We start from the raw sequence: 26,396 nt of genomic DNA on the forward strand, positions 1-26,396 counted from the left end.
CCCTGCTCGTGCATGCTCTCGCTCTCAGTAAATAAATAAATAAAATCTTAAAAAAAAAAAAAAAAGAAATCCTTCCCAAATCTACAGACACAAGTATTTACCCCTATGTTTTCTTCAAAGAGTTTTATAGTTTTGGTTCTTACATTCAGATCTTTAGTCCATTCTGAGTTAATTTTTTGTATATAGTGTGAGATAGAGGGTCCAACATCATTCTTCTGCAGATAATGTTCCATTTCTAAACCTGTGTGTGATACATTGATATTTATATTGACTATATAATATATTATATATACTCTTCCATATGTGAAATATATTTCATAGATTTAAAAATACAATTGGAAATAATTGCTGGGAACTGTGTGGAGTGCCCTGTCTGTGGAGAATATGTTATAGTGAAATGAAAGACAAATCAGGAACACCAGTTGGAATGTCTTACGGGGTTTTTGGCTGAAGTAACAGGATAGATGGTGGTGCCATTAACTGGGACAGCAATGAATGCAGAAGGAAAAAGGTTTTGGGGGGGAGAAACAAAATTATCTGAAGGATATGTTAAATTTGAGGAGCTTTTCAACATCTATGTGGAGAAGTCAAAAAGGCATTCTGATATATGAATCTGGGGTTTAGTGTGGAAAGTGGGTCTACAGGTATACACTTGTGAGTCTGTGGCATACAGCTGTCATAAAGCTATGGAACTAGTTGAGATTACACAGGGAGACAGCGTAGACACAGGAGGGAAGAGCATCAAGGACTTGCGTAGAGTGTTAATAATTAGAAGGTAGGCAGAGGAAGCAGTGGGTCCTCCCAAGGAGACTGAGAAGGAGCAGCCAGTGAGGAAGGAAGGGAACAGAAGAGTACAGTTTCAGGAAATCTTAGAGAAGAAAGTGTTTCAAAGAGAAAGGAATTGTCAGATACTACTCAGAGATCAACTATGATTTAGACAGAGAACTAATTATTAGATTTGGCAAAGTAAAGATGGTCAGCAAATTTGATAAGAGATATTTTGTGGAGGAAGCAGGCAAAAACCTGATTGGCTTTACACAGCACACTGGGGAGTTGAACACTCAGTGACCACCATTCAGTTCGATCACTTTCTTCTTTTTTACAGTTTCTTTAAAAAAATACCAGGAGGCATATCGTCATTGGCCACCAATTCTTCCTTATAAAGCAGAGCGTGTATTCCTTGTTATGTGTAGCTAGCCGGTATCAGAACTGAACCCATTATACCTTTTCAGTCCATGTTACGGCTCACAAAATAGTGATTATCTAAAAAAAAAAAAAAAAAAAAAGTTCTCCTGAAGCCCTGGATTTTAGTAATGAGCAGAACAAAAAGTCCTCTAGCACTTCTCTTTATGCCACATATATGCAAGAACTGATTCATTTTCTGGACATTAGCGATTAGTGTCTTCATGCAACTCTAAATAAAATATTTGCCTGCATGAGCACAGAACAGTAATTCCTCTTTCACATTAAATGCCATTGACATTATGCAATGTCAAATAAGTTGACACTGGGATTTTGCCAGTAGTTTGTTTTGCTTTTTCTGAGTGTATTTTCAACAACTTTCCAGCTAGTTTTTACAAACCTTTTGACAACAGTGAGAACTACGCCATTTAGTATACAAGGAACACAACTCTGAATAAAATATTGATAGTTTTGGTCTCTTTCTGACTTTAGCAAAAATAATTATTTAATCTGTACTATATTGTTTTGTTTTAGTAATGAAAAATTTAATTGGTTTACTGGAGGTTACAGTGTTATGTTAGAAATTGAAATCAAAGCATCATTAATTTCTTGCCAAAACTTGACAAAGTTTCTTAGAAGATAGCACAGTGTGAAAAAAATAACTGCATTGCTAATTTTCAGATATTCACCATCACACTTCATATATTTTTTACTTGTTTCTGTGAAATTATCACATTTACCTCTTATCTAAAAACGGGGGTCCTCTTCATTGTTTATATTTATGACATTCTGAATTTTAATATTTACATTACTATTTTCATCATTATATTTTTGCTGTAGTGCTTCCAAAACTCTTAATAACATTTCTTCAAACATTGGAGATATAAGGCCACACAATAGTAACAACACAAAAATTAAAGTGTTGTGGAAATATTTTAAATCGAGATGAACTGTACCTGATAATTGAATATTAGTGGAGACAAATTGCCAAGCACGGTTCTTATAGTTCATGTAATATTTTCAAAAATGATGTTATCACAGAGAATGTAGCAGGACTTATTATTTGAAGACAGTAGTGTAAAGTTAGCATTTTTCCTTTTGGAGGCTAAATCACCCAAAAGTAAAGAGTAGAATAAGAAAAAGTATGAGACAAACCCTTAAATTACAAAATAAGTGGATGGGAGTGAGAGTATTGGAGGATGTTAAGATTGCAGATTTTAGAAAGATCTCATTAGATTTAGGATTTCAGATTGGCTTGGGGTCAGGGTTATGGTTAAGTAGCAAAATATACTGCTTAAAAGTTAAGGACATAGCTTAAATCTCTTGTATAGAGCCTAAATATCTCATTTCAAAGGCAGGAATGCAATTCACAGGTTGGTTGCAGGAGCTTCCCTGGATCAACATGGTTCCAAGAAGCCGAGAAAGTATAGCAACGGATGTATCACATATTGGAGTTGTAGTTGCAGAAAACAGTCTGCATCTGTGACAGCAGGGGAGAAGAGAGACTTTGCATTGTGAACATCCCTGTAGTGGCCTATCTCCATTGCCTGGGGAAAAGTCAAACAAAACTCCCACACAAAATACTAGGTCCTAAGCAAGATTCCTGTTGGCTTGGAAAACAGTGTAGATAGCCAGAGTAACAGGAAGCTGCCTGGCTTCGGGAAGCCAGGAAGAGCAGCGCTGGCCTGAGGAAATATTCCTATAGCAACACAATTGTTGTGGGTACCAGTGCTTGGAATGGCAGCTGTCCGGACAAGCAGTACCTGGGACACTCTAAGCCAAAGCCCCAAAGAGGACTGGAGCGGTCTTGGTTACTGACAGAAATAGAAACAAATATTGTTTGGAGGAGATCTCTCCAAATTTGGTCCAGAGGACTCTGACAGATTTATGATTAGGCAATGAACTCAGAAACAAGATTGCCAAACACACAAGAAGGCAATAACCATGAGTGAGAGTCAGCAGAAACAAAGAACAGATTTAGATTCCCTACAAATTTCAAGGATTGGAATTATAATTATATACATACAACGTAAAACAGCTATGTGTGAACTGTTTAAATAAACATGCAATTTAAAAAGTGATCATTCAATTAGAAACATCCAGGAATTTTCAGAAACATTTTGGGAACAATCCAAAAGAAACCAGAAATAAAAAATACAGTTGTTGGCAGCAAAAACAAACAAACAACTGTGAAGGGTTTAACTAGATTAGATAACTCAAGTGCGAATTTGCAAACCAGAAGATATATCTGAAGAACTGATCCAGAATGTAGTAAAGAGAAACAAGAAAATGGAAAATGTGAAAAAAGAAAAAGCTTAAAAGATATGGAAGATGGAATGACAAGATCTAACACTTAGAGTTCCACATAGAAAGAATAATGAGAAAGGAGGAGAGGCAATATATATAGAGATAATGGCTGTGAATTTTTCAGAACTGATGAAAAAGCGTAAATCTATAGGTCTTAAAAGCAAAGAAGAAAAAAATACTAAAAATATAATTCAAGAAAAAAATCATAGAAATAAAGAGACTTGAGTCTGAAAACAATATAAAAAGGTAAATATTACTTTACAAAATAGTCCCACATGGTCAACACCAATATATGTCTTCATAAAATTACTAGATTTCAAAAATTAACATTCTTTGAAAGTTAAAATAAATCACTTATAATGAGAAAAACAGGCTGACTTCATATTTTTCCACAATTATTTTTTCCTAGAAGACATTGTAGATAGAGCAATACAGTCAAGGAAAGATGTATGACCCAGGGATTGTATATCCAGTTGAACTGTTGTGTAAGTAAAAAGGCAAAGAGTTCTGAAAACACAAGATCCTAGGGATAATGTTTCTGTTAACTCATTTGAAGATTCTGCCAGTGGACAAATTTTATCGAACAATAGATGACTAGAAAGCATAAGGTAGATAGCATTAAGGGCTGTTGACAAATAGGATTAAAACAAAAACAAGGGGCACCTGGGTTAATCGTCTGCCTTCAGCTCAGGTCGTGATCCCAGGGTCCTGGGATCGAGCCCCGCATCGGGCTCCCTTCTCGTTGGGAAGCCTCCTTCTCCCTCTCCCACTCCCCCTGCTTCTGTTCCCTCTCTCACTGTGTCTCTGTCAAATAAATAAATAAAATTTTAAAAAAACAAAACAAAACAAAAAACAAAAACAAATATGGGCATTATTTTTACTAAACAGAAAGCTAATCATTAAGAAAGATAATATAATTAATTAAAATTGGAAAGTTGTGGAGAGAAAGGAGAGGTAGAAGGATGAAGCAAGCTACTAATTTATTGCTTAGAATAGGGCATTTATAATCTAATGAAAGAAAGGATTAAACATTAGACAAAAATACAAATAGTTATAATCATCAGAAGAATTGTGCATATAACCAAGCAAAAGCCCACACAGGAAATCATTTTTTAACCTTAAAAGCATGAATCATAACAATATAATATGACATAACCATGACTAAACATATCTTTCATATCAATAATTGTAAATAATTGTAATAATTATAAACGAGTTAAACTCGGGGAAAAGTCAGATTGGATACAAAACAAAAATAATTCTACACTATAAAGAAAGAGAAACTTAAAACTAGGAGAAGAAAAAGCATTAAATAAGAAAGGGCACTTCATATGCAAAAGGGTGCAATTCATAGACATAACAGTTAGGGATATCTAAATACAAATAACATAGCATCAGGATAAGCATAGTCCTTAAGCAAAAGTTAAGGTCTATACAGAGAAGTAGACAGAAGCACATTAGTGGCAGGATACTTCAATTCACCCCTCCAGTCCATGACAGATAAAGCATATAAAGAAACAAATAAGGATATAATAGACTTAAATAACATAATACAGTAGAGTTAATTGGTGTATGTCAAATTCTGTAATTCTGAAATCAGAAAATATACCTCCTATTTATGTTCCTAATTAAGAAGGAAACCTCAATAAATTCCAAAAAGAAAAAAAAAAAAAACCCAGTACAGATAACTTTCTCTAGTAGCAATACAATAAGACTAGAAGGCAACAAAAGCCCCCCCTTGGAAATACAATATCTTGGGTTAAACAGCTCTTGGGCCCAAGGGAAAAATGGAATTGCAGCTATTTAGATAAAACAATAATAAAAACAGTACATATCGGAACCTATGTCATATTGCTAAAGCAGTGTTCAGCGCAAACATATTTTAAATACATTTGTAATATGTCACAATTTGCTTAAAATAGCTAGGGATTGTACTAGGGGATTCCAAAAACCTAGTACATACGTAAATATCCTATTTAGTAAGAAAAAATCACTAGCAACAAAATTAAAATCCAAAAATCAACAAAGTTCTAGAAATGAAAGTATCTTTCAAACTGTTATGGTGTCAAAACAAAAATGTGAGTCTGGACATTACCAAGGCAAGAGTTTATTAAGGGGGACTACTGCAATAGAGAGATACTCAAAACCTAAGCAGAAACATCTCTGAGAAGAAGTGGGCAAGCAAAACTTTTATATGCAGAGACCATGGGACAGGTGGCAGAGGAAAGAGGAAGGGGTATACTAAAATTGCAAGGAGGGGGTGGGTCTTGAACTTAACGAACTGTGTCGAATACTGTAAAAGCGGGAAGATCAAGGCAGGAAATTTTAGTTGGTGGTTAGGCACATGGGTGGAGTTTGGGTCTGAGATGGAGCAAAGAAGTTACAGCACAGAAAGTTTGCATAAAGTTCAGGGTCTAGCCGTTCCTTAGCAAACTAAAGTTATGTCAAGCATTAAGTTTGACCAGTTTTGTAATTGGCTATTAGTGCCTGCTTAAATGATTTTGTTTTTTAAGTGGATATAAATTGCATATATTTCAGGTCATGCTGACAGAAACATATCCTAGAATATAGCTTTATAAATACTCCAAACTAGGTCTTATTCACAGGTGAATAAATTACAAAGCAGCTAGAAAATTTCACCATATTAACTAATAAGAAAGAATGAAAACAAATGAAGTAAGCATCCAAATGAAATTAAACAAAGATCAGCAAAATAAATCTAAGAAAACAGAAGAGATTAAAAAGATATAAATAGAAACTACTTAATTATAAAATAAAAAATGGTAGAATGAAGTAACCCAGGAGCTGGTTGCTTGAAAAAAAAAAGATAAACTGTTAAGTGAGTTAATTAAGAAAAAAAAAGCACAAATCTACTTGATGCAGTAATTTGGAAATTCTAGATAAAATGGATTTGTTTTTAAGAAGCTATAATATACCAAAACTGATCTCAAAAGAAACTGAAAGTCTAAACAAATCAATTACTGTAAAAGAAAGTATAAAGAGCTTTCCCACACAATCAAAGCACTTTTTATAAGTTGTTATGCTGCAACTTTAAGGAACAGATAATTCCAAAATTTAAGCTATTCTAGCACATACAGAAAGAAAGAAACCTCCCAAATTCTTTATATGAAGCAAGAATAATTTTGATACTAAATCTGACAAAGATGATAGGGAAAAGAAATGTCCATTAATTTCACTTATAAATATTGATGAAATAATACTAAATAAAATATTAGGAAAAGGAAACCTGCAATAGCTTAAAAGAATAACATGACAAAATGGGGTTTATTTCAGGAATACAAAGGTGATTAAATATTAGGGCATATATTTTATGAATAGATATAAAGAAGATCAACTCTACAGACTTTGAAACAGAATTTGATAAAAATTTAAAAGCTACTTTTGAGTCAAAGATGTTTATAAAAGAATAAGAATAGAATACACTACCTTAACATAAATCTGTTTTAACCCCCAAGCCAGCTTATGTTCAATAGGAAAATATTAGAAGCACTCCCATTAACAAACGGTTAAAAAAATGATGACTATTTCCACTAATATTTTCCTAGCTAATGCAATTATCTTTTTTTTTTTTTTAAAGATTTTATTTATTTGACACAGAGAGAGAGTGAGAGAAAGAGAGCACAAGCAGGGGGAGTGGCAGGCAGGCAGAGGGAGAGGGAGAAGCAGGCTCTCTGCTAAGCAAGGAGCCCGATGTGGGGCTGGATCCCAGAACCCTGGGATCATGACCTGAGCCAAAGGCAGCTGCTTAACCAACTGAGCCACCCAGGCACCCCACTAATGCAATTATCTTTATAATTTGGGGAAAAATTAGAAGTTAAAAAATATCGGAAATAAATATGTTTGCTCCCGTCACTTCTATTCAACGTTGTACTAGAGGTTCTAGCCAAGGCAATTAGGCAAGAAAATGAAATTAAAGGCATCTAGATTAAAAAAGAAGAAGTAAAACTATTTCTATATGCAGATGACATAATTTTATATATAGAAAATCCTGAAGATTCCACAAATCCATTAGGGCTAATAAATGAGTTTAGCAATGTTGCAGAGACATAGATCAATATACAAAAATAGTTGTATTTCTATATATTAGTAATAACAATCCAAAACTGAAGAAGACAATTCCATTTACAGTAGTATTAAAAAGAATAAAATACTTAAAATAAATTTAACAAAAGAAGTGGATGACTCATAGTGAAAAAACGAAACACCATTGAAAGAAATTACAGAAGACTGGAATTGAAATGATACCCATGTTTATAGATTGGAATATCTAATATTGTTAAGATGACAATACTCTCCCAAATTAATCTGCCAATTCAATACAATTCCTGTCAAAATTCCAGTTGCCTTTTTGCAGAGATGGAAAAGCTGGTCCTCAAGTTCACAAAGAATTGCAAGAGGCCCTAAGGGCTAAAACAATCTTAAAAATAAAGCACAATATTCCAGTTATAAAATAAATAAGATACAGGGATATAATATACTTCATAGGGAATATAGCCAATAATACTGTTACTATTTTCTATGGTGACGGACTTATTGTGGTAACTATTTTGTAATGTATATAAATATCAAATTATTATGTTGTACACCTGAAACTAATACAATATTGTATGTCAATTATTCTTTAATAAAGACTATTTCAGATGCATAACAATAACAAAAAAAGTTTAAAGTTAGAACACACAATTCCCCATTTTGAAGTTACTTTAGAGCTATAGTATTCAAGACTATGTGGTACTGGCATAAGGATAGACATATAGGTGAGTGGAATGAACTGAGAGTCCAGAAAAAAACCCATATACTTACGGTAAAATGATTTTCAATAAGGCTCTCAAGACAATTTAGTGGGGGGAAGTAATAGTCTCTAATGAACAGTTCTGGGGCAATTGGAATTTACAAACAAATTTAAAACCCAGTTATCATATGCTGTATACAAAAATTAACTGAAAATGGATCAACACCTAGATACAGGAGCTAAATCTTATAAGAAAACATAGATAAAAATCTCTATGGCCTTGCATTAGACAGTGGTTTCTTAGACCTGGCACCAAAAGCATAAGCAATGAAAGAAAAAAATAGATACATTGGACTTCACGAAAATTAAAAAATTTTGTGCTTCAAGGACATTACCCAGAAAGTGAAAAGACAACCAAAGAATGGGATAAAGTATTCGCAAGTGTATAGAAGAGTGTATAGCCTAAATTATGTGTATAAAAAGATCAGAGGTGTGTGTATGTGTTTGTATGTGTGTGTTTTCTTATATCTTGTAAAATATCTCTGGAAGAATACATAACAAACTGATCAGTATTGGCTAGGGGATGTGGTTGGAAGGAGAATGTTTACTGTTCATCCTTTGACCTTTTTCAATTTTTTTTAATTTTTTAATTTTTTAAGTAATTGCCCCACCCAACATTGGGCGCAAACTCCCAACCCCAAGAACAAGAGTTGCATGCTCTACCAATTGAGCCAGCTAGGCACCCCAACATTTTTCAACTTTGAATCACGAAAATCATATCTATTTTTAAAATAATAAACTAAAAATATAAGAGGATTTCTGTAAAAGAAGTAATTAATCTTAACTTCACATTTATGAACTGTGTGTGGACAAAATTACTTCTTTGCTTTCTCCCCTGAAATGGCCAAACTTTTTTTTTTTAAAAGATTTATTTATTTATTTGAGAGAGCGAGAATGAGAGAGTACATGAGAGGCGGGAGGGTCAGAGGGAGAAGCAGGCTCCTTGCTGAGCAGGGAGCCTGATGCGGGACTCGATCCCGGAACTCCAGGATCATGACCTGAACCGAAGGCAGTTGCTTAACCAACTGAGCCACCCAGGCGCCCAATCGCCAAACTTTTTTGACCACTCTTTGAGCAGTATTGCCCTAGAACTTTAAACATTATGATCCAAAGAATCTACCACAGTTGGGCTCAATATCTGTATCTCTATTACCTTAGGACTAGGTATTATATTCTCATACCAGAAATTAAAATTTAGAGAAATTTAGTTCATAGTTAAATTCAATAAATACTTGTTGAAAACCTATTATGTAACATAATTTGTTATGGAGAGATGAATGTATCATGGCTACCATTTTCATGAAGCCCACAACCGTGCTAAAATACCAAACTATAATTAACCATATAAAATATGTTTCAAATACACCAGCAACACTGTGGCAACCAGTTAAAATAGGCTTACTGTAACACCTCTGTGCCTAAGTTTACATCTGAAAAGATACACATAAAATTGTTATTAGCAATTACCCCTGATGGGTGGGATTGGTAGGAAAGAGGTGGAGGACTTGTACTTCTTTAAATACTTAAAAAATGAAGATGGTAGAATCGTGAGTGACTTTATTTAGTTTTAGGGTTTTTGTTTTTCAAATATAGGAACAAATTTAAACAACCACATAAAGTTATTTCTTCGCATAATCAAAACAAATTCTCCTATTTCTCTCTTTCCCAAGTCCTTCACTTAGCAGTTAGTATGAAAACCTGGCACTTTGTGTTTTCTTTGACCCTTGTTAAATTAAGAAGAATGTACAATATACTAAAGGATAAGATCATCACCCAAAATGTGAAACCTAGAAACTGAATTTATTGCTTACTTAGGTAAGGGAAAGCTATGCTGATCAGACACAGTCTCACTGAGCAGTGCAAATAGAGGTTTTATGGGAAGTATTGTTTTGGGACGTATTGGTACCGAGGCAGGAGTAGTTGAAAATCAGCCTTAGAAACACAGGTTATAAAAGGCTGTATCCTGTTTCTGAGGTGTGTTTACTGGAGTAAACTGTCACTGATCAATTAAATAGCTTCAAAACCAGCTTTGGTCTTTGTTACCATGGCTATAAAAGTATCAGTCTTTTCCTAGGTTCCTGGGGATTTTTTTTTTTGTAATTCTTAAAAAATAAGTTATGTCTCTTTTTGCCTGCCCTTGCTTTGAAAACTAGAGGGGTCTTGCACTGAAAGGAAACAATTTCCTTAGACTAATCATAATTTGTTATTAAAAGGTCTTAATAGAGCTTATTCATTTTCTATTGCCGCAGTAACAGATTACTGCAAATTTAGTGGTTTAAACAACACGAATTTATTATTTTATAGTTCGGTAGGTTAGAAGTCTGACACAGGCCTCACTAGGCTAAAATTAAGGTGGTGGAAGGGCTGCATTCCTTCTGGAGGCTCTGGAGAAGAATCTGTTTCTTCTTCCAGCTTATAGGGGTTGCCCACATTCCTTGCCTCACGGCCTCCCTCCTCCTTCAAAGCCAGCAACACAGCATTCCTCTGACTTGGCTTCTGTTGTCATATCTTTCTCCGATCCTTCTTTCTGCCTCCCTCTTTCCCTTATAAGGACTTTTATGATCACATTGGGTCCAGCTGGATAATCCAGGACACTCCGAAGATCTGGTGATAGAAGGTCCAAGACTGGTATGGTAGCTCCACAACGCCATCACCTGACCCCTTCTGTCTTGCCGTATACATAGTTCGCAATGACTGTAAGTCTCAAGCATCATGCATGTGTTCCAGGCAAGAAGAATGAAGTGGAAGAGACAGTACCAGAAAAATGCAGTTTATGTCTCATTTGCCAGAACTGAGTCATGGGGGCCACCTCTACCTGCAAGGCAATCTGAGAAGTACGTTAGCTTTCTTGCATCTCTAAAAAGGGAAGGAGAATGGAAATCAGTGTCGGAATGAAGGTTAGCTGCGCTAACCTCCTGAATGACTGCAACAACTAAGTGAACTTAACAAAGAACTTTGTCCAGTTACTGAAGAGCAGGTACCAGGTGCTAGAATTTTAGTGGACTACTTGCTGCACGTGTTGTAGGATCCCTGGTGACACTCTCCTCCACTCCAGAGGGCTCAGGCACAAGAGATGAAGTTGAACCTGGGGCAGACAGCTTCACATTAGGGCAGCCCCCCCTTTCTATTCCCTACCTGAGTGTAATCCCATGCTTCTTGTACAGTCTCTTTGGGAGTAAATGCCAAGTCGCATGCCTCCCAGTGCAGCTGCAACTCATTAGTCAGAGATTTCACAATGAATGCTTCTGGAAACTAGGTGCAATCTGACCTGTTAACATTCCACATTAATCTTACTTCGCTACATTCTGGAGAGCAGGGTGGCAAGAAGGCAAATCTAAGGTCGTATCCCCGGGGTCCCTGGGTCTCATGTATGAGTTCATGCCAGCTGAAAACCCTCTTCTTGCAGGAACCGGGTACCTAAAATATAGTGTCCCTTTCTTCCTCTTGAATTCGGAATCGGTTGAAAGAGATACAGAATCAGACAAATAAAGGTCAAACTGTCACCTTAATAAAGCTGACTGGAAGACATGGCCAAGTGGGTGCTGTCATGCTTTTCCCAGACTTATCCAGTAGTTACTGGTATAGTTGAACAACACAGGCTTCCCAGTAGAATACAGGCCCATGAGAGGAAAACTGACACACTCTCTGCAAAACGCAGGTCTAGAAATGGTAGGGGAAGGGCTGAGCTGTTTATTCTCCCCCACTCACGTGTCCAACGAGGCTCTCCTGTTCCCCTGGGGAGGAGTAAATGAAGGGTGGAGAGAGGTTGTGATTCTCAGCTTTCCAGGAAGTTTGAGGTCACCCAGGTTACAAATGAGCACCAGGTTAGAGAACCATTTTGGTCTCCCTTAAGTTATTGCATATGGAAACACAAGGGGTGGAGATGACTGTTCTTCCCTATAGCTAGGAAAGTTCATTTTGTGTTTGTGGGTGTGTTGTTTTTCTTTTTAATTAAACTTTATTTTGAGATAATGATAGATACATACACAATTATAAAAAATAATACAGAGGGATCTCACACTGCCTTTATCTGGCTTTCTCCAGTGGTAACATTTTGCAAAACTATAGTACAATATCACAACCAGCACTGATACACTCAAGGTACAGATTATTTCCATCAACACAAGGATCCTTCAGGTTGCCCTTTTATACCCACACTCATTCTTGCCCCCCACACTCCAGAAAGGTTCATTTTAATGTGCTCTGCTCTTTTTGTAAATGGCAGATTTCCTCTGATCTGTTTTCCTTCCTTTTAATACAAAGCAAATAGAGACACCTGCTTTCAATTTCTTTTTATCAGTAGGACTATGGTTAGGCAACAAAAGCTTAACGCCTCTAGGCTTGTGTTAACACTGTTCCTGTTTGAGAGAATTACCTGGAATCATAAAACAGTTCTTTGGGGAAAGGTGTGTGGGTAGAAAAATAAGTTCATTCATAAAATATTCTTCAGACATTCTTCACTTAGTTTGTAAATACCATGATCAATATAGTTTTTGTTTTTCCTTTGTTCAACATAAAGCCATAAAACCTCTGGAGCAGATTTTATTTTTTAGAAGGCTATGGCAATGAACTGTCTTCCTCCTGCTTAAGTTTTCAAGAACCAAATAATTAGTATGCTTCTGACTGCCTCAGAAACTCAAAGATACCTGGAACTTTATTTGTTCTTTCATGACCCTTCATGACATACCTCAGCTTCTCAGGACATGTCTCTCACTTGGTTTACATTATAGAATTTCTGGCATCATCTCAGAAGACTCCCAGAAATGCCCACACCTCACCTGTTTTAGTACCCTGTCCCTCCAGTTCTCCCAGTTTTGAAGGCCCTTTCTAGCCTCACTTACATCCCAAGCTTGGAGGCCCATCCATTGTTATTTGCATCTTTCTCAACTCTCTCACATTCTTACTCTCCTGTTCCACCTGTACTGTCACCCCCCGACCAACAGTCTACCTTCTCCATTCCTATTAGGAAGGAACTTGGCAAAGAACATACAATATTGGGTTTTACATGGGACAAATATAGATTCAGATCTCAATTCTGCTCTTTTGTCTGCAGCGGACATTTATTAATTTTTGTTCACCATCATCCAACCCCTTTTCTTTTGACAACAGCACTACAATTCTCCTTTAGTGAATTACCTGCCCAACTCTCCAGGCTTGGAGGCAGCTCTCCTAACTAAGCATATGACCCTTACTAGGGCAGTTTCTCTCTCTCTCGAATTGGGCTCTGGAATGGAGTGACCCAAAGACATTAAGTGATTTACATGGGCATCTCTCTGTTTCTACTACTGAGACCTGGGAAAATGTTTTGTCCTTTACATACTGGTCATTAGCCTCTTCTTTGTTTTTATAGCTTGCACATATCCTCCCAATGAAATTCCTTTTATCTCCTATTAGCCAGAGTGATTTTCTATTGTTTGCAACCACAAAACCCTAATGAACTAGCTGCAGAAGATAATATTAGTGACTTAAATTCTGGATAATCAAGAAAAATTGCATTTACATATACGGATGTCATGAGCATTAAATGTGAAAACAAACCTAATTGTTCTGGCATATAATAGCCACAATAAATCCATGACGTCTAAAAAAAAAAATCCATGACCTCTAAACTCAGGTGAACCTCCAACAGAGCTTGGCAATCTTTTTATTTGTTCTGGGCCATCTGCTTCTCCAAAATTCCCTCAGCAGATTTTACAAACATTTACAATTTTCTTCAAGCTGCCCATTTAACCTCCCCCTCAAGCTCAACAGCTTGTCTTAAGCATAACAGGAGAATGTCAAGGAGACAGAGGTACCAGGTTTGCAGAACCTTGGAAGGTTTTACTGACCTTGTGATTCATGCCAGTGTCATGATGTCTCAAACCTAGCTTGTGAGAATAAACTTCTGAAAAAACATATATAATCAAAACCTTCCCAAATTTACAACATTGATTACAACAATGGTAAGAGTCTCCTTACCATTACCTACATCCTATAAGTGTTTGTAATACTTGGAGTAATTCAGTGGTTCTTTTGCATATATGTACCAGTGTTATATGCAGAGTTAGACTGGGCAGATTGATGGAGTGAGGTTGTATTCTGCTCTGCTGCCGAGATTCTTCCTCCTAAGTTGACAATCTTGGACTTGAAGGTCATATCTGGTAGCTTCCTCTTCTGACTGTGGGCTTCTGGTATGCTGTGAAGTTAGTACTATTCAGTCTTTGAACAACTGTCAGGATCAGAATGCTTCTGGTTTGTCCTGGTACTAGAGATGCTATTTGAAATTTTTTGTGCCTTCTTCCCAGTCAATCATCAGAACATCAAGATTACATGTGGCTACAAATAATTAATGTGATAAGGGATGAAAATTATGTCTTTTTTTAAATTGAAGTATAATTATTTGTTCTTCCAATCCATGAGCATGGAACGTTTTTCCATTTCTTTGTGTCTTCCTCAGTTTCTTTCATGAGTATTTTATAGTTTTCTGAGTACAGATTCTTTGCCTCTTTGGTTAGATTTATTCCTAGGTATCTTATGGTTTTGGGTGCAGTTGTAAATGGGATCGACTCCTTAATTTCTCTTTCTTCTGTCTTGTTGTTGGTGTATAGGAATGCCACTGATTTCTGTGCATTGATTTTATATTCTGCCACTTTACTGAATTCCTGTATGAGTTCTAGCAGTTTTGGGGTGGAGTCTTTTGGGTTTTCCACATAAAGTATCATATCATCTGCAAAGAGTGAGAGTTTGACTTCTTCTTTGCTAATTCAGATGCCTTTTATTTCTTTTTGTTGTCTGATTGCTGTGGCTAGGACTTCTAATACTATGTTGAATAACAGTGGTGATAGTGGACATCTCTGCCGTGTTCCTGACCTTAGGGGGAAAGCCCTCAGTTTTTCCCCATTGAGAATGATATTCACTTGGGTTTTTCATAGATGGCTTTTATGATATTGAGGTATATACCCTCTATCCCTATATCTGAAGAGTTTTGATCAAGAAAGGGTGCTGTACTTTGTCAAATGCTTTTTCTGCATCTATTGAGAGAATCATATGGTTCTTGTTCTTTCTTTTATTAATGTATTGTATCATATTGATTGATTTGCAGATGTTGAACCAACCTTGCAGCCCAGGGATAAATCCCACTTGGTCATGGTGAATAATCCTTTTAATGTACTGTTAGATCCTATTGGCTAGTATTTTGATGAGAATTTTTGCATCCATATTCATCAAGGATACTGGTCTGTAATTCTCCTTTTTGATGGGGTCTTTGTCTGGTTTTGGTATCAAGGTAATAGTGGCCTCATAAAATGAGTTTGGAAGTTTTCCTTCCATTTCTATTTTTTGGAACAGTTTCAGAAGAATAGGTATTAATTCTTCTTTAAATGTTTGGTAGAATTCCCCTGGGAAGCCATCTGGCCCTGGGCTTTTGTTGGGAGATTTGTGATTACTGCTTCAATTTCCTTACTGGTTATGGGTCTGTTCAGGTTTTCTATTTCTTCCTGGTTCAGTTTTGGTAGTTTATACATCTCTAGGAATGCATCCATTTCTTCCAGATTATCTAATTTGCTGACATATAGTTGCTCATAATATGTTCTTATAATTGTTTGTATTTCTTTGGTGTTGGTTGTGATCTTTCTTCCTTCATTCATGATTTTATTTATTTGGGTCCTTTCTCTTTTCTTTTTGGTAAGTCTGGCCAGGGGTTTATCAGTCTTGTTAATTCTTTTGAAGAATCAGCTCCTAGTTTTGTTGATCTGTTCTACTGTTCTTTTGGTTTCTATTTCATTGATTTCTGCTCTGATCTTTATTATTTCTCTTCTCCTGCTGGGTTTAGGCTTTATTTGCTGTTCTTTCTCCAGGTCCTTTAGGTGTAGGGTTAGGTTGTGTATTTGAGACCTTTCTTGTTTCTTGAGAAAGGCTTGTATTGCTATATACTTTCCTCTTAGGACTGCCTTTGCTGCATCCCAAAGATTTTGAACTGTTGTGTTTTCATTTTCATTTGTTTCCATGAATTTTTTTAATTCTTCTTTAATTTCCTGGTTGACCCATTCATTCTTTAGTATAATGCTCTTTAGCCTCCATGTATTTGAGTTCTTTCCGACTTTCCTCTTGTGATTGAATTCTAGTTTCAAAGCATTGTGGTCTGAAAATATGCAGGGAATGATCTTAATCTTTTGGTACCATCTGAGACCTGATTTGTGACCTAGGATGTGATCTCTTCTGGAGAATGTTCCATGGGCACTAGAGAAGAATGTGTATTCTGTTGCTTTGGGATGGAATGTTCTGAATATATCTGGTCCAGTGTGTCATGTAAAGTCTTTATTTCCTTGTTGATCTTTTGCTTAGATGATCTGTCCATTTCAGTGAGGGGGGTGTTAAAGTCCCCCACTATTATTGTATTGTTGTCGATGTGTTTCTTTGCTTTTGTTATTAACTGGCTTATATAATTGGCTGTTACCATGTTAGGGGCATAGATATTTACAATTGTTAGATCTTCTTGTTGGATAGACCCTTTAAGTATGATATAGTGTCCTTCCTCATCTCTTATTATAGTCTTTGGTTTAAAATCTAATTTGTCTGATATAAGGATTGCCACCCCAGCTTCCTTTTGGTATCCATTTCCATGGTAAATGGTTTTCCACCCCCTCACTTTCAATCAGGGGGTGTCTTTGGGTCTAAAATGAGTCTCCTGCAGACAGCATATCAATGGGTCTTGTTTTTTTATCCAATCTGATAGCCTGTGTCTTTTGATTGGGGCATTTAGCCCATTTACATTCAGGGTAACTATTGAAAGATATGAATTTAGTGCCATTATATTGCCTGTAAGGTTACTGTTACTGTATATTGTCTGTGTTCCTTTCTGGTCTATGTGACATTGTGAAGATGTGAATGCTACCTAGAGCAATCTACACATTCAATGCAATCCCCATCAAATACCATCAACTTTTTTCAAAGAAATGGAACAAATAATCCTAAAATTTGTATGGAACCAGAAAAGACCCCAAATAGCCAGAGGAATGTTGAAAAAGAAAAGCAAAGCTGGTGGCATCACAGTTCCAGACTTCAAGCTCTATTACAAAGCTGTCATCATCAAGACAGTATGGTACTGGCCAAAAACAGACACATAGATCAATAGAACAGAATAGAGAGCCCAGAAATGGACCCTCAACTCTATGGTCAACTAATCTTCAACAAAGCCAGAAAGAATGTCCAATGGAAAAAAGACAGTCTCTTCAACAAATGGTGTTGGGAAAATTGGACAGCCACATGCAGAAGAATGAAACTGGACCATTTCCTTACACCACACACAAAAATAGACTCAAAATGGTTGAAAGACCTAAATGTGAGACAGGAGTCCATCAAAATCCTAAAGGAGAACACAGGCAGCAACCTCTTCAACCTCAGCTGCAGCAACTTCTTCCTAGAAACATCACCAAAGGCAAGGGAAGCAAGGGCAAAAATGAACTATTGGGACTTCATCAAGATAAAAAGCTTTTGCACAGCAAAAGAAACAGTCAACAAAACCAAAAGACAACTGACAGAATGGGAGAAGATATTTGCAAATGACATATCAGATAAAGGGCTAGTCTCCAAAATCTATAAAGAACTTATGAAACTCAACACCCAAAGAATAAATGATCCAATCAAGAAATGGGCAGAAGATATGAACAGACATTTTTCCAAAGAAGACATCCAAATGGCCAATAGACACATGAAAAAGTGCTCAACATTGCTCAACATCAGGGAAATCCAAATCAAAACCTCAATGAGATACCACCTCACACCAGTCAGAATGGCTAAAGTTAACAAGTTAGGAAACGATAGATGTTGGCAGGGATACGGAGAAAGCGGAACCCTCCTACACTCTTGGTGGGAATGCAAGCTGGTGCAGCCACTCTGGAAAACAGTATGGAGGTTCCTCAAAAAGTTGAAAATAGAGCTACCCTATGACCCAGCAATTGCACTACTGGGTATTTACCCCAAAGATACAAATGTAGGGATCCGAAGGGGTATGTGCACCCCGATGTTTATAGCAGCAATGTCCACAATAGCCAAACTGTGGAAAGAGCCAAGATGTCCATCAATAGATGAATGGATAAAGAAGTGGTATATATATACAATGGAATATTATGCAGCCATCAAAAGGAACAAAATCTTGCCATTTGCAACGACGTGGATGGAACTGGAGGGTATTATGCTGAGTGAAATAAGTCAATCAGAGAAAGACATGTATCATATGATCTCACTGATATGAGGAGTTCTTAATCTCAGGAAACAAACTGAGGGTTGCTGGAGTGGTAGGGGCTGGGAGGGATGGGGTGGCTGGGTGATAGACATTGGGGAGGGTATGTGCTATGGTGAGCGCTGTGAATTGTGTAAGACCATTGAATCACAGCCTATACCTTTGAAACAAATAATATATTATGTTAAAAAAAAAAAAGAAGATAGTAGGAAGGGAAAAACGAAGGGGGGGAAATTGGAGGGGGAGATGAACCATGAGAGACTATGGACTCTGAGAAACAAACTGGGGGTTCTAGAGGGGAGGGGCATGGGGGTGGGTTACCCTGGTGATGGGTATTAAAGAGGGCACGTATTGAATGGAGCACTGGGTGTTATACGCAATCATGGAACACTACATCAAAAACTAATGATGTAATGTATGCTGATTAACATAACATGACATAATAAAATTAAAAAAATTTTAAAAAATTGAAGTATAATTAACATACAATGTTATATTAGTTTCAGGTGTACAATATAATGACTCAACAATTCTATATATTTCTCAGTGCTCATCAAGATAAGTGTGCTGGTAATCCCCTTTGTCTATTTCACCTGTTAATTATGTCTTAGTTACAAGAGTCTATAAAGCATTCTCAAAATGACAAAAATACAAGCATATCAGTATAAAACAGTACCAGCCATAAATTTATGAAATCCCAGTAAATAAAAAGTAGCACTATGAGATGAAGGAAACTTGACTAACTTGCAAAGGTGGTTTCACGGTATTTAGAACCAAGCCTTGTCCCTTTTTCATTGATTTCTAGATAAAGAGGCTCTTCTTATATATTTTTTCTTTCCTTCCCTCCCCCCCCACTTTGCCCTTCCTTTTCCTTCTCTTCCTTTCCCTTCCTTTCTTCCTTTCTTCTTCTCTGCCTTTTCACCTTAAGTAATCTAGGACTAGCATTAAATCTGTTAGACATGGCATTTCCTCAGTACATATGTTTCATATTTTCTTTCTATTTAATATTTCATTTTATTTTACAATTTCCCCCCACACTACTGAAGTTTTTCAGTGTTTAGATATTTTCCCCTGGATGAAAGCTGAGTTTTTCTTGTGATCCCTGATCAGTTTTATTTTATCTTATTTTTTTCCTGATCAGTTTTATACCTTAGAAGAACAGTAGCACTGCTGTCTGGTTTCTGGCAGTCTCTTTGACTAGATGACCTACAGAGATGGTTTCATTAGCCTTAGAATGAGGCTCTGGAGACTCCAAGAGGTAGAGAAATTCTGGGTGCTCAGTCTCAATACCAGTGGTTTCCCTGGCAAAAATAAGGTTTGTGGCTCGAATAAAAGGAAACACCTACCCACCTGACATCTAGCTTTGCTCCTGAGGAGGGGCACATACCAATAGGGAAATGTGAAAAGCTCCTGATCTTGTAGGTGTATGAACAGCAGGCTGCTGCCCGGAATGCTTGACTGGGCATCATGACATTACTGAGCCTGATAAGCTCCTGCTCACAGCACATTTACGTGGTACAAGTGTGAGGAGAGCAGGTGTAGCTGCAGTAGCAACATCTGTGTCTGTGCTAACAACACACTGTGGGACGGGGCTCAGAACGTGGTCTCATGACAGTACGTTAGGAGGGGTTTAGGTCTGAAACCCTGAACATTCCAGGGAGAGGTTGGTCTTAGTTGAACAATGTGTCCAGGGGGACAGAATGTGGCAAGATTCTGGGAGTCTTGGCACAGCTACCATGAACTATCTGAAGGAGGTGCTGACAGGTAGGAGTTGATTATGAGGCTGGGTGTAGCTCTTGCTTTTACCAATCTCTGCATAAACTGATGATGAGGGTGAGCTGTCTGCTCTTCTTTATGTTGAACTAAAATGATGAATAATGGCTGGGTAGACCATATTGGTGGCTTCTTCTAGGAAGAGAGGGAAACCCTCTTGCTGGGATCACACTCCATCATGCCTTTGCACTAGAGGTTGTACCAGACGGATGAAACTCTTTTTGGAGATAAGGTTTCCTTCAGAATATTTTTTAAAAATTTCCCCTCCCAATTGGTAGTTCTCGAAGTAATTGATCCCCTCGACCTGAGCCAACATATCCACCTATTGAGAAACCTGTGGGGCGGCTGTCACATTCCTAAGCCAGGAGTCGGTTATAATGGTATGGAGTTCAAGAAAGAGAATGAATCTGGAGATTTAGATTTGGCAGTTGGCAGCATATAGATGGCAGCTAAAGCCACTGGAATAGAAAAAATACAGAGAGAATGATTAAAATAATAAGAAAAAAGAGGTAAGGGTTGAATTGTGGAGAATGCCAGTACTTACAGGGAGGTAAAGGAAGAAGATCAGCAATGGAAGCTGAGGAATAGTCACGAAAGGGTTAGGACAAAAGCCAGGGAGAAACGGTGTCACAGTGGCCCAGGGAAAAGAGATTCATGGAAATCAAATGCTGCAGAGATTAAGTAAGGGCTGAAAATGTATTGGAATTTTAAACCAAGAACTCCTTGCAACATTCCAGTGACCTGGGGACCGCAGCTCCACTGGAAAGTTTACTGTGGGCCAAAGAAATGGGAGGTGAGGAAGTGGAAGCGTGTATGGACTTTTCTTTCATAAATTCAACCATGGAGACAGAGTGGGTAACTAGAGCTGAACTAGGAAGAGCATTTCAGAAGGGTTTTGTTTTTTCTTCTTTTCCCCAAGAAGGTATAGAAGTGGAGCTTCAGAGTACAGTTTCAGAGTATCTAGAAGCAAGATAGGGGAAGACCTAGTAAGGAGGAAGTAGTTTAAGTTGAAAGAGCAAAAGGGTGATGGGAGTGGGAGAAGGTAGTAAAGGATACAAGGGAAGGGTGGTAGCCAGACTCCAAGATGTCGCCCAATGAGCCCTGCTTCCCGGTATTCACACACTGGGTTCATCTCCTCCCAGGTTGTACCAGGGGTGGTCTTCATGACTGATTGAATACAACAAAAGTGATGCTATGTCGCTTCTGAGATGAGGTCATAAAAGACGCTGTAGCTTTCATCTTGGTACCTTCCTTCTCTCATCATTCGCTCTGGGGGAGGCTGGCTGCCACTTCATAAGCAATCTTATGGAAAGGCACACCTGGTGAGGGACTGAGGCTTCTTGCCGACAACCAAGTGCTGAGCTGGGAAGGGGATCCTCCGGCTCAGGTAAGCCTTCATATGACTGCATTCCTGGCTGACATCTTGGCTGTAACCTCATGAGATATTCAGAATCCCAGATTCTTCACCATTTGAAATGGTGTGAGATAAAAAATGTTTATGGTTTTAAGATGCTAAGTCTCAAGTAATTTGCTATGCAGTATCTGGGAGGAAAAGGTGTTCCTCAACCCTGTGAAGGTCCCTGGCTGGGTCTGAAAATTAAACAGACAAAGACAGTCTAGCAGGAGAAAAGTACAAACTGAATACAAGTTTTATGTGACACAGGAGGCTTCATAAGGAAATGAAGACCCAAAGAAACAGAACTGAGTACTTTTATGCTAGGTTTGAAGAGTGCATTGCTGTGGAGGAATATGATAGATTAAGGAGTTTGAGGTAATTGTAGCAACACACTTAGCAAGGCCTGTTTGTTTGGATTCTTCTTGGTGTCCTTTTGTCCTGGAGATAATGATGCTCTTTCCAACACATATAGGGAGGGCACCTCTCACATGAGGGTTTTATGACCTGATTCAAGGCAGAAGTGTAGGAGGAAGGTCAGAGTGATCTTCCTGCTTCTGCTTGTTTTCTCAAACTCCTTCAGTTAAAATATTCAGTATTCATATTTTGGGATAGTGTGTTCTGAACCCCATCAGCATAAATAGATAAATAATACAGGAGGGAACAGCTTTGCGCAGGAGGATGTTCTCTGCTTCCTCAGAGACGTTATCAAGTCGGGTCATTTTTATAAGTTCTTGTTCTTTAAGCTTATTTTTTATTGCTTATTCTTGGTATCTTGAAATATTTTATTTTTTTATTTTATTTTATTTTTAAAGATTTTATTTATTTATTTGACAGAGAGAGACAGCGAGAGAGGGAACGCAAGCAGGGGGAGTGGGAGAGGGAGAAGCAGGCTTCCCGCGGAGCAGGGAGCCCGATGTGGGGCTCGATCCCAGGACCCTGGGATCATGACCTGAGCCGAAAGCAGACGCTTAACGACTGAGCCACCCAGGCGCCCTGAAATATTTTAAATTCTAACTTACAACTAGACTTTAATCATTTTTATTGCTCAAAAAAAAAAAAAACCAAAAAACAAAACACCCCACATCAGAATCTCCTACTTTTTGTAACATCCCACTCAAAGTTGTCTATAATACTTCTTAGCTGATATCCATTTAATAATTCATTTGATAAATATTTATTATGTGACATTGTTATAAACTTTAGAGAAAGCAGTGTTGCTTTTAAAGTGATTAGTAGAGTGACGACAAGCTATTTGCTAGTATATCCAAATTACCCACCCATACTGAACAAAGCAGTATGGGTATTAAGCATAAAAGCATGAACAAATGTCCAAATAGTATATGTGAGAAGTCAATAATGCAAGCAGAAAAAAATGACACCTACAAAGAACCCATGCATGCATGAAGAACAATCTGAGAATGTATCAAATCAAAGTTGTGTTCAAAGCAAAAATCATGTTTGCATGACGAACAGTGGAGTATCAGTTAAGAAAAATGATACCCTTGATCCTAGAACAATGAGAAATTCTTCCTGCAAGTGGGTGTAACTGCCAAATGGGATCATATAAAAGAAATACGAAGGAAAAACTAATTTTGGGGTTAGAACCAGGTGGAACTGAAGCTGTTTCTTGAAGTTCTGCCTCAGGTCATCCAAGAGAGTTGTGCCCCCCTTCAACCCATTTATGATAAGTATAAGATTCATGCATAAAAAATTATTCTGTTGGTGGATGTGACTTATTGCATAATGAACTTGTGAATTTGCAGTCATTTCCATTATCTATCTCAGAACTTTACTCTTGTATTCATTTAGGAAGGACTTACCTGCAAACCATTGTGCAAAGTTTAAAATGCCAAATATGCCTCAAAGAAATGAAAAACAGTGTTTTTTTTCCTTAACCAAAGAGTTTTTCTTTTATCACTATCTCTTCTCCTTTGTTGTATTTTGGGTTTTCCCAGGTTGGAGTAGGCTGGACCACAGTGAGAGCCTGGAGCTTGACCAGGTCATGGGCCGGGCAAAGGTGGCAGGCTTAACAGGCCCTGCTGTCAGAACAGAGAAGGGTCTAACAAGGTGGACATAGTTTTCATGGTTTCCCATTAATACTCTGTAGGAAAAATTACAGTACTTGGAAGTGGAAGACCTTGATTTGAATTCTGATTTTACTATTTAGTAGCTGTGTGATACTGAGCAAGAGACGAACCTCCCTGAGTCTCAATGTCTCCTCCACAAAGTAGAGCTAAAAAAACCCTGCCATTATTACATCCGATTTTTTTCTTAAAAGTCAAATAGCCTTGTATCAAATATATGTGAAGCTATTTTTAAAGCTATAAACATATTATTTTTATTGTTGATACTGTTATCATTTCTTCTTACCTTGAATTTTTATGTTCTTGGCAAAAGCTCAGATGGTCTTTAAGTCTTGAGTGCAACTTGAGAAAGGCTAATAGCTAATGCTGAAAAAAAGAAAACAAAACCATTGTCTTTTAAACAAAATTATTAACACATTTGAAATTAATTTTTGAGTCAAAAAATAATGCCTACAAGTCTACATTACTGGAAAATATAAAATATTTCTTTGAGATTGCAAGGACTTTGTATTTAGCACCCTAGAACTAGATTATATTCCCAACACGAAAAAGCTAATCTAGGGGTGCCTGGGTGGCTCAGTTGGTTAAGTGTCTGACTCTTGATCTCAGGGTCCTGAGTTCAGGCCCTGCACTGGGCTCCACAATGGGTGTGGAGCCTACTTAAAGAAAAAACCCCACTAACCTATTAGCATTTGCTATTACAAATAGTTGTCACAAAAACAAAACAATGGAGATTTAATTTATTGATTTTGTAAAAGGTGAGTCCCTAGGATATTAAAACAATTGTTTTTTCTAATTATAAACATAACATGTTCATTGTAGAAAATTTGGAAACTGCATATAAATATAAAGAAGAGAATTGTTAGAACTCATAATCACATTCCTCAAAGATAGTCACTGTTAAATTTTTGTATCATTTTTCCAATTCCCTTCTCCCTCTTTTTGGCTTTTTTCCCCACGTATTTTTAATTATGAGCAGTACTATAGCATTAAATAATCTTTCAAAACATGATTTTTATTATTGTAGTCTAGCATTGTTTCTTTGCATGTAAAATTTGTGCTTTTTTTGTTTCAAAGGTAAATCTTTTTTTCTCCAAGTATTTTCCTAAGGACCTAGGTTCAAAACCTTGCATTACTCTGAATTCCTTCATTTTTTCCTTGTGGGAAGTCATCTGAATTGACTCAATTCTGAATCAAATCTGAATTCTAGCACTGAATCCTAAGAATTCTTCCCTTTCTATCCGACTATCATCGGCCTAGGCCAGGCTCTTGTTTCCTCTGCTCTAGACTATTAAAGTAGTTTTCTTACTCGTCTCCTTCTTTCTAGTTTTTTTTCTCTGTAATTCATTTTACAAACCTCTTTAGAGATGTATTTTTTTTAAAGATTTTATTTATTTATTTGACAGAGAGAGACACAGCGAGAGAGGGAACACAAGCGGGGGGAGTGGGAGAGGGAGAAGCAGGCTTCCCACTGAGCAAGGAGCCCATGCGGGGCTGATCCCAGGACACTGGGATTATGACCCGAGCCGAAGGCAGATGCTTAACGAGTGAGCCACCCAGACGCCCCTGCAAACCTCTTTAATGCATCATTACACTCCTCAAAAATATTGACTGTTTCTACATTCTATAGCAGAGGTTGCAAAGTGGAGCTCCAGGGCTGGATACGGTCTGCAAATTTGTTTTATTGCTTTGCAGTGTTTTGGACATTGTTTTTTTTAATTAGTTGGAATCCTTTAGGTGGGTCATATGCTTCACTGATTTATGTAACTTGCCAAGGAAAGCTGAGCGGATTTTGCATTGTATAACTCCAGGGGGCACTGTGTACATAGCACCCCCTATAGTTGTGCAGTGCGCAACCTGTACCATCACAGCTCTACCCTGTGGCCTGGCTAAAACCTCTGGACGTTTGATGCTCTACACTCTAGTTTATACAATATGGCAAAGAAAAGTGATGTCTTGTCTAACCCTGTCCACAATAATGACTAATCAAGCCCATCCTGTGCCAAAGCCTAGAAAAGGCTGACGTTTCTAAAAACATTGCGCTCTAAGATGAGTCTTAAAAAAACAGGAATATTCTAAAAAGCCTTGAATTCTAAGATAAGCCATAAAGTTGTTTTTTATTTCAGAGACAGAAACATTTTGTTTTTCTTTTTTATCAAAATGGACCCAAAAGTTATCCAATCAGAATTACTGACTACCATAGAACAAACTGAATTATCGCCTGACCTTGCGATTTTTTATTCAAAGGCTTCTATTTTCTTGATTAGGTGAGCCAGTTCTGCACTAACTTGTCTCCTTTGCAAATGCAAGTTAAAACTCTGCTCAGTTCTTGAATTTGTGTCTGAGATTTGCAGAATAAAGTTCCTTTAATCCTAATTCTAAACTCTTTACAGCGTGGATCCTACATCCCCAAAGTTTTCTCTTTTGCATAAAAATTCAAACAGACTAATTGACAAACTGACTAATTTCCCCCACTTCACAATGCTTTTGTTGCTTTTTTCCTTCCCCTGATCCTTTGTTCTCCTTTTCCTGTCCTCTTAACCGATGTCACTTTTGTTCAAGACCATTTTAATCTCACTGCCCTTGCAAAGCTTCTTTTGCCACCTTAGTTTCCATCTGTTT

General features: G+C 37.4%; 1 long non-coding RNA gene across 4 annotated transcripts in view; it reads left to right on the top strand.

Moving 5' to 3' along the window:
- Window positions 1-26,396, top strand: part of LOC118540388 (uncharacterized) — a 106,289-nt gene that overhangs the window by 20,617 nt on the left and 59,276 nt on the right. Inside the window, exon 3 of one of the 4 annotated variants that reach the window (XR_004919609.2) lies at window positions 10,854-11,856. The exons of the other annotated variants lie outside the window; for them this stretch is intronic. This is a non-coding gene — a long non-coding RNA (uncharacterized LOC118540388). Of the gene's footprint in view, window positions 1-10,853; window positions 11,857-26,396 lie in introns of those variants that run through there. 4 annotated transcript variants of the gene reach the window in all.

This window comes from Halichoerus grypus, chromosome 6 (assembly GCF_964656455.1).
Source record: "Halichoerus grypus chromosome 6, mHalGry1.hap1.1, whole genome shotgun sequence".
NCBI lineage: Eukaryota > Metazoa > Chordata > Mammalia > Carnivora > Phocidae > Halichoerus > Halichoerus grypus.